Source organism: Balaenoptera acutorostrata, chromosome 2 (genome assembly GCF_949987535.1).
Source record: "Balaenoptera acutorostrata chromosome 2, mBalAcu1.1, whole genome shotgun sequence".
Taxonomy (NCBI): domain Eukaryota; kingdom Metazoa; phylum Chordata; class Mammalia; order Artiodactyla; family Balaenopteridae; genus Balaenoptera; species Balaenoptera acutorostrata.
The window spans coordinates 156,159,305-156,168,808 of NC_080065.1; the positions used below are offsets into that span (position 1 = coordinate 156,159,305).

Consider the following 9,504-nt stretch of genomic DNA (forward strand, 5'->3'; position numbering starts at 1 on the left):
AACCCCAGCTCCTCCAGCCTCTGGGTCCTGACGGTTACTGACTCTCCGTCTGGACACTCTCTTCCAGCTCTCCTCTGGCTCTCTCCTACACTTCATTCAGATCCCCTCCTGTCTACAGTCGCCCCTGCTGTGCACAGTGGCACTTCCTCCCACCCAACGCTGCCTCATTTTCCCGCATAGCCCTCCTGCAATTACATCACACATTTACTCATTTGTTTCTGGTCTGGCTTGTGCCCTGAGAGTCCAGCTTCACAAGGGCAGGGACTGTCCTGGCCGTTGCTGCTTCCCCAGCACCTGGCACAGGGCCCAGCACATAGTAGGCCCTCAGGGGAAGCTGAGAGGTCCACCAGGCAGACAAGAAGCCCAGGGGGAGGTCACCTGGTGGGTGGCAAAGCTGGTCCTTGAACCTGGGCCTCTGAATCCACTTTCCTTTCCTGAAAGTCTCTGCCCTGCATGCCCATTAAAGGCCCCGGTTCTGTATTCTGCTTTCCCAAGTCCATCGTTCCAACCACACTTACCCCCTTAGCAAGGTGTCAATGATCCTGACTCAATGGAGGGATGAATGGAGAAAGGAAGAAAGGGAGGGAGGGAGGATGGATCATAAGTCCTTCAATTTGAATGTCTTCCTGTGCCCTCTACTCAACCCTCGTAAAAGCAAAGCAGACCTCTCTCTCCTGACTTCACTGTTTCTCTGTATGTGTCCCCAGTTTGCACCTTCCGTTATCTTGTTCACTGAGTTCTATTGATTATTTTTCCCTGGTGTTTCTCTTGTCTGTCACTCTTTCCATTCTCAACGCTGTCCCCAAAGTCCAAACTCTCATCACGTCTCACTGCTTTGCTGCAACCCGCAGACTGCATTTCTTTCCACTTCTCCCCTCCTGTCTCCCCCACACCAGCGCCAAACAAAGAGATAGTCCATGCAACCCTTTGACCAGAGAGCCCTACTTCTAGAAGTCTGTTCTAAGCAGATCGTCAGAGATGTACACAAAGACTTTGATTCAGCAGTGTTCATCATGGTACTACATTATAATAGTGAAAAATTGAAGACAATCTCAACTTCAGTCAAAAAATAGTGGGCTAACTGAATTTTGGTTCATCCATCTGATGTAATAATATTAAACCTTTGCAAAATTATTTTGAGGACTACTTAATAACAAGCAGAAATGCTATTGACATAATATAAGGTGAAAAATCAAGATACAAAACTGTAAGTACAATGAGGTTCCAATCTGTGAAAGATAGGTGGGCAGAAAAAGTAAAACAGAAAAGAAATAAACTGAAATATCCTGGGTTTTAGTTGAGATCAATGGTTATTTTTTAAAGTTCTTCTTGTTAAAAGAACTGTATTGTCTGCCTTGCCTTCAATAAGCATGTATATTTAATCAGACCATAAAAATACCATTCTCTGAATGCACATCTTTAATTTTTTAATTCTTCCCAATACCTTCAATAAAATTTATGCTCTCACTGCACTGTATCACTGCCTGTCCTCTCCATGTTAGAGCACACCCCAAACTTCCAGGGCTGGCTGTCACAGCTGGCATCTCATGGTCTCAGCCTGCTTCCTGCTCGTGTCTCCGCAGCTATAAACACATTCTCCAGCCAAACTCGTCCCCATGAGGTTTCCAAACCAGACTTGTGTTTTATGTCCCTGAACGTAGCCTCAAATGATTCAGAAAAACAAATACACACACACACACACACACACACACAGAAGGAGTACAAATATGGCAAAATATTGATAATAATTTGTGAGCCAAGGTGAAGGGTATGCGTCTCCTAGATACTAATTTTGCAACTCTTCTGTAGTTGGACATTTTTAGAACTAAAAGTTGGGGGAAATAAAGGAGCAGTGTAACCTGGCCTTTAAAGGCATTGGCTCTGCTATGAAATGACCTTAGTTTAAATCCCAGCTCTACCATCAATTAATTGGGTGACAATGACCTCGGGCAAGTTACGTACTTCCTAGGTCTCAATTTCTTCATCAGTAAAATGGGGATAATGAAAATCATCATGTATTTATTTCCCACCATTGCCTGGAGAATGGAATACATGAGTGTAAAGGGCTGGGTGAAGAGTCTGGCCACTCTTGTTCGTTGTGAACGACTAGTATCAGCGTTCAATATAGAAATCAGATTCCTAACCATGAAGTTATCCGTAATGCTCTCTACCTTCCTAAACAACTCAACCCTGGATAGCTAAGTAAAGTGCTGTGGCTTGGGAATCTTTTGCTTATGGGATTCTCTTTCTGCCACTGGCACAGAGCAGGGAGAAGGCAGCGCCGTTTCCTGCCAGCATCCACATCTCCAGGCCCTGGCATGATGCCTGGCACAGAGGAGGCAGCCAGTAAGTGCAAAAACCCTCAAATGAGGAACTTGAAGGGTTCAAGTTGCGCTTTAAAGAAAGTTCATCTCATCAGACACAAGCTTGTAACCTTGCTGATGCAACCACTCTATTCCCATGGGCTTCCTGGATGAGGCATCACCTTGATAAATTAGCTGTGGATATAAGCATCCTGCAGTTGGCATGGAAATGCAATTTAATTTCCAATTAAGCCTGATTTCTGGGCCGAGGGATTTGCCTGCCTCACACTGAGAGAATTATTCCAGACAGACCTATTGTTGTCAATGTTGGTGGTTCTCGCATGAAGTGGACTATCATGGAAACTGGTCCTTTGGCCCTTGGACGGTTCAACCAGGTACTGCTTTTCCTCCAGAACTGAGTTTATACAAGTAGATTCAAGAAAGTTCAAAGCAAAGACAGTCTCTCTCTGTGGCAGAAATTTTTAAGACAGAACACAGCTAGAAACAGATTGAAAGGGAGAGAGATGCAAGATGGTCCTCAGTGACGCCCACAAGAAAGAGAAGTGAGAAGTTGTGCATGAGAAAAGAGCGGTGCTGGGAAGCTCTCTGAGCCCAGACAGAGAAGAATCTGTATAATCAGAGGAAGGAGACATGTTTGCTCAAATAGAGAGTGAACATTTGCGGAGCATCTTTTACACACCCGACACTGTGCTGAGCGCTTCACGTTTAGTATTGCACTGAGTCATCACAAGCGCCCTATAAAACAAAAGATGTTATGCTCATTTTCCAGTTGAGGAAACGGAGTCTCAGGGAGATTAAATAAACTGCCCAGGGTCACAGACAAGCCAGATTCAAACTCTCACTTTTCTGAGCTTTCCTCCCTGCAGGCTCTCTCTCCAAACACAAATGAAACATGTAGTTTAGAACCAGAAGAATAAGGTTACACTAAGCTGAAACTTACCTCCCCCCAAATTTAAGAATAAGAAAAAGGCTTTTAAAACGTGTTCTGAGAGAGAGAGTAAAAACAACTGACTCAGTAAATATAATCGAGTTTGCTTGGGGCACGTGATCTGGTGGAGGGGCAACTGACACCTATTTCTGCTTGGGTTTCCCATCTTCCCCACAAGGTGAAAGACTGGACGTGATGGTCCAGCATGGCTAAGAGGCTCCCAGGTGCTCAGAGGGCTCAGGCTACTCCAAACCAGTGAGGTTCTGGCTTGTGGCTCAGAAACTTTCAGTTCCAGGAGTTGGAAAGAACCAACGGAGGGCATATAAAATGGTGTTTAAAGACACATATATATGGGGCTTCCCTGGTGGCACAGTGGTTAAGAATCCGCCTGCCAGTGCAGGGGACATGGGTTCGAGCCCTGGTCTGGGAAGATCCCACATGCCACGGAGCAACTAAGCCCGTGCGCCACAACTACTGAGCCCCCGTGCTGCAACTAATGAAGCCCACGCGTCTAGAGCCCGTGCTCTGCAACAAGAGAAGCCACCACAATGAGAAGCCCGCTCACCGCAACGAAGAGTGGCCCCCGCACCACAGGTAGAGAAAGCCCGCGTGGAGCGACAAAGACCCAACACAGCCAAAAAAAAATAATAATAATAAAATAAAATAAATTTTAAAAAAAAGACACATATATATGAGATGTTTCCAAGACTACCACTTGCATGGCCAACAGAGTCACAGAAAAATTAGTTAGATACCAAGAAAGTGTCACATAGCTCAATTTTTATTAATGATTGCAAAAGAAAATCCTAAAGCTATGTATAAATAAGCATGCTGTCAACTCCTGGACGCATCCTAGAATGGGCTATTGAACCAGTGGTCTGGGAACACTTGGAGAAAAAGCAGGGTTGACTGAGAGAAGTGTGGGATCCCTGAGAAAGGGACAAGTCAGCCCAGCCTCTCTTCCATTCTGCTTTTTAATAGAGAGACCATGTCAGGGATTGATGTGGCCATAGCATGCCTTCTTGGTGCCAGGTATTTCATGGGCTGTGGGCTGGGTGATCACAGCGTCAGGCAGATTGTAGCCAACCTCATCTGCCTGTCCATCTTGGCAGTTTCCCCATCAGAATCTTTGCAGAGCTTTTTCGGATGCATATGGTTGGGCCTCACTCCACATCTGTGGACTCTTCAGAGGTGTAGCTCCAGGGAACCATTTGAGAGCCTCGGCTCCATGGGAAGGTATATAGAGGCACTTAAAAAGCTCTCAGTACTGAACTTGCCCTGCTGGGAATTTTCCATTTTTGATATGGGACAGAGATTAAGGGGCAGGAAGCACAGTGGTTAGAGAGTAGAGCCCGAAGCCATACTGTTCAGGTTTGAATCCCAGCTCTGCTATTTACTAACTGCTATTTACTGACTTCTGACCTGCGGCGAGTTAAATCTCTGTGCTTTCGTTGCCTCATCTATGAAGTGGAGATCGTAATAATAGCCTAAAGGATATTGTTAGGGTTAAATGGACCTTACATGTAAGGGTTTAGCCCGGATCCTGGCCTACAGTGCTCAACAGATGTTAACTCTTATTATTATTGCGGATGATAGATTCTTGTTCCGGATGTAATTTGCTAAATACATCCACAAATGGAAGTAGCTACCTCCCAGTACAGTGAGTTATTTGTCAAAAGAGATGTTGACGTAGGTTGTTGCTAAAGGGGAATGTTATAGGGAGGGTTCAAGCACCAGATCAGAAAGTGAAGAAGCACTAGATGATCTTTAAAGAACTACTGACCCTCAGAGAATATGAGTTTGCATTTGAATATAAGAAATCAAAAGAGTGTCGAAAAGTAGAGGCTCCAGAATTGACAGACGAGGGCTCAGGGCAACAGTCTCACTGGGAGTGGAGAGAGAAGATGAGTCTTAAAGCTGCAGATGCTAAGTAAACCCCTGTTTTTCTTTTATGTGTATCGAGGGAGGTTGGTGTGAGATGCAGAAGATTATGGGAGATTGAAGTCTCTCTAATTGAGGCGGAAGGTGCAAGCTTTGGGATGAATCACCACCTTGGTCCAACATTCAGTTGGAGTTGATTGCTTTGCATTTATATACATCTCTTCCCCAACCTCCTTAGCATTTAAGGAAGTTGGCTGATGAGCCCAGGCTTGATATGAGTGAGAAGCGAGAGTTGTGGAAATCTAGAAAGATGTTGAATTCTGTATTTGAATTGACATAACGAAGTTCCAGGAAAGCACCTGTGGATAGGAAGATAGTCCATAAACTAACCCACCTGTGGAAGAGACAACCCGCAACCAGGAGAGATGGGGAAAATGGATGCTCTCCTCCTGGCCCCTAGTGGGAATCTGATGAAACTTAGAGGAGGGTTTTGCATGTGCACAGGGCATGGCTGGGAAGAGCAGGGGGACCCTGTCTGTCTCTGGACTCACCAGGCCAGCAGTTCTGAAACTACCTGGTCTCAGATCCTTCTACAATCTTAAAATATGTTGGGACTCCAAAGAGATCTGGTTTATATGGGTTATATTAACTAATGTTTACCATTTAGAAATGAAAACTCAGAATGTTTCATTTAAATGAATTTATTTTAAAATAACAATGGTATACCCATTACATGTTAACAAAAAGACCATATTTTTATGAGAAATAATTACATTTTCAAAAAAATTATTGAGAAAAGTAGCACTGTTTTCCCTTTTTGCAAATCTCTTTTTTGTCTGGCTCAGTAGAAGACTGCTGGCTTCTCATGTCTGCATTCAGTCTTTTGTGATATCACATGTCACATAAGCTCTGAAAAATTCCACGTATGCTGGTGAGAGAATGAGAGCAAAACAAGCAAATAGTATCTAAATAGTATTATAAAAAGAGTTTTGACCTTGCATTCCTCCACTTTGAGAACCATTACCGTAGAGTGTAGTGAATTTCTTCATGTCTTCCTGATTTTCCTTTGGTCTTACTCTTTTCCCTACGTGTGAAAGGGCAGTGGCTGGTGAAGTATAAGAGAGCTGCACTTTGTTCAAACAGTATCTTTGCAAATATTTCATATAATTCAAATTCCCCCAACTGCAAAAGGCATTGACTATTCTTATGCACCAGCATGTACTGTCAATTAGTAATAGAGTGTTGCAGTCTACATTCCACACACCCAAGGAGTTTTGAAATTAGGAGGAATTTTAGATGAATTGTTGATGGGGGTCGGGGAGGCTGGCATCATTTCAGGAAGTCACAAAAATTGAGATTTTATTAATATTTTTACATTGCATTACTTTGAATTTGCATAAATTACGTTCTTCGCTGTGGAGAAGGAAGCCCTTGATAGTGGTAGGGGAGGAGGGAGAAGGAGCGTCAAGAAGATGATCAGCTCCTTGAAGGCAGGCACTCTCTGCCCCTCCTCCTCCCCTTGCCGCTGACCTCCACCAGGCGATCTGAGTTGGGGGGTTGCAGGGAGCGATCCAGGTGCACCTCTTCAGGTGTGAGTCACTGGCTCAGGAGAGAAAAAGCAAAAAGAGTGGAAGCACTAGACTTCATTAGCAGAGTGATTTTTTTTAAGAACTGATGAGGGCTCTCTGCTCCCAGGCAGCCATTATTCCAAAACCATTTTCCTCCGTGTCTAACTCCATCATGCTTAAATGCCCGTTATGTCACTCTCGTCTTGGCCACGAAGTTCTGTGAGCAACAGGCAGGTATGGGATTTGATAGAAGTGGGCCAAATTCGTTGACAGGAGGACGGCATTTGTCTCAAGCAAACGAAGATCACTGTTAGTAATGCACGGAGCAGTGGGGTGGACATCCCCAGGTACTTTTTGCTAGCAGGTCATGGCCTTTTCCCCTGCAGGGGCTGTTTGGATAATCTTGAGTTTCTGTGTATTTCAGCCCCAAATGCAGGTGCATGGAAAGCATATGCAAAGGAAGCCCTATAAATGAGACTCATGATGGGGACTTTTCTCTTCTTGTAGATTCCCATGCAGTTGTAAGAAATAACACTGACAGGTCCCATGTACCCTTTACCTAATTTCCCCCAAAGAACTATAGGACAGTGTCACAACTGGGACTTTCTAGACTCACAGGGCTCTTGAGAAGTCCCTGACCTCAGAAGGAAGAAACTCCAAGGAATGGTGTGCTACCTCCCCTTGGAAGGATTGTCTTCAGTAAGAACCTGGAGGATGTTAAGCTGCATCAGGGATCCCTGGCTGCAAGTGACAGAAGTTGGTGCAGATTCCAGGTGTTCCCCCAGATCCCTGACTTACATGAGGACACCATGGGGTTCCCGGGATGCAAAACTGTTCCTTACCTGGCCCCCGGGTCTTTGGGTGGATGGGTCCCTCAGTCCTTCAGCTGAATCAGCTCAACTACTGTGGTTGACAGGTCAGGCTCTGGAATCACCCAGCCCAAGGCTTGATTCCCAGTTCCTCACTTACTATATGGTTGACCTTGGCCAATGATCTCTTAGAGCCTCAGTTTCTCATAATATCTTATATAGCACTTACCATGTGCCAGTCATTATTCTAGGAACATTACACAATAACTCATTTAATACCAACAACCCCCAAAGGGAAATATTATTATTAATTCCTGTTTTGCAAGCGAGGAAATTGAGGCACAGAGAGGTTATTTGCCCAAAGTCACCCAGCTAGAGAATAACAGGTTTGGGTATTTGAAGCCAGCCAGTATGTAGCACAAGTCCACATATATAAACCACTGTCTTATTTTGCTTCTCCTTATCTGTGAGGTGGGTTCAGTAGTGCCTCACTGAATTTTTACAAGGCAAACTGCTTAGCACTGTGTCTGGCATGGAATAAATAAGCACCAATAAATGCTAGCTAACATTTTTGTTGGTATAATTTCTTCTGGAAGTTTCTGAGTATTCATTACTTGTTACTGTTATAACAACAGCTTCCATTTTGACCACCTACTATGTGTCAAACCTTCATTAGCCCTCCCAACTACCCAAAAGGGGGAGTCTCTCTTTTATAGATGAAACAAGTGAGAATCAGGGGGATGCAATCTGGCGGAAGTGGAGATAGGATTCACCCCCAGGGGCTGCACCTGGAATCACAGCTCCGGGAGGAGCTTCAGGGACACCAGCCTAACTTCATGTCCAGCTCAGGACTGGAGCTGACAAAAAAGTCATTGATTCATTCCAAAAAGCCCAGTGACAGGACCCTGGTTCTGTGCACCATTGGTTCTCATGCTCCAGCACAGGTCCCCTCCAGCCATTGTTAGAACACAAAGTGCTGTCCATCTCCTCGGGACCCCATGCAACCAACCTCTCCCCACCGCACCGCCTTGGGGTTTCTGGTTCAGTAGGGCTGGGCTGAGGGCCTGAGAATGTGCATTTCTCACAAGCCTCCATAGAATGTTGATATTGCTGGTCCGGGGACCACACTTTGAGAATGACTGCTCTAGGCCAAGTTTTTGGAGTGGTAATGGTAGAGATGACAGCTTCCCCCAATTATCCCCTTTCCAAGACTAAGACGGACTTCCCCTGCAGGGCCAGTGCCTTGTATTTATCTGCATTGTAAATCATAAATCCCCATCTCTGCGGTTACCTTCCCTCCATACAGGGTTCTTAAACTTGTGTGTTCTCAAAAACCTGTCTCTGATTGGAGTTGAACCCCTTCCCTAGGCCACTTGCATCTGCTTGGTGATGGGGAGCTCACCCTTTCAAACTTCCTTCGAAAGTAACATCTACTGTTACTTTTCTGATTAAAAACAAACACAATGAAACCAAACCTTCCTAGTGTTGAAAAATTTAGAAATGTACCAAAAATAAAAAGAGGGAAGAAAGTTACAGTTAACCACCATCCCACTGTTACTACTTTGATGTTTTTTAGTATTATTTCCTTATAGTCTCTTGTTATTTTTTATATATTTGGTTTTTTTAAGTTGAGGTATAATTGATGTATAAGATTATATTAGTTTTCAAGTTCGTAACATGATGATTCGATATCTGTAGTATGTGTTGCAAAATCATCACCACAATAAGCCTAGTTAATATCCATCTCCACACAGTGACAATTTTTTTTCTTATGATGAGAGCTTTTAAGATCTGCTCTCTTGGCAACTTTCAAATACGCAATAAAGTATTATTAACTATGGTCGCCACGCTGTACGTTATATCCCCATGGCTTTAAGACCAGAAGTTTGTACCTATATTTGTTAATATTGGTATAAAAATGTATATAGCTCTGAGAATCCTGAAAACAAGCGATGTTCTAAGTGTGCTCTGTCCATGAGGGCTGCTGTTGTTTT

General features: G+C 44.2%; 1 protein-coding gene across 2 annotated transcripts in view; it reads left to right on the top strand.

Moving 5' to 3' along the window:
* KCNIP1 (potassium voltage-gated channel interacting protein 1) overlaps positions 1-9,504 on the top strand; it is a 361,396-nt gene that overhangs the window by 20,392 nt on the left and 331,500 nt on the right. The gene's annotated exons all lie outside the window — the stretch shown is intronic.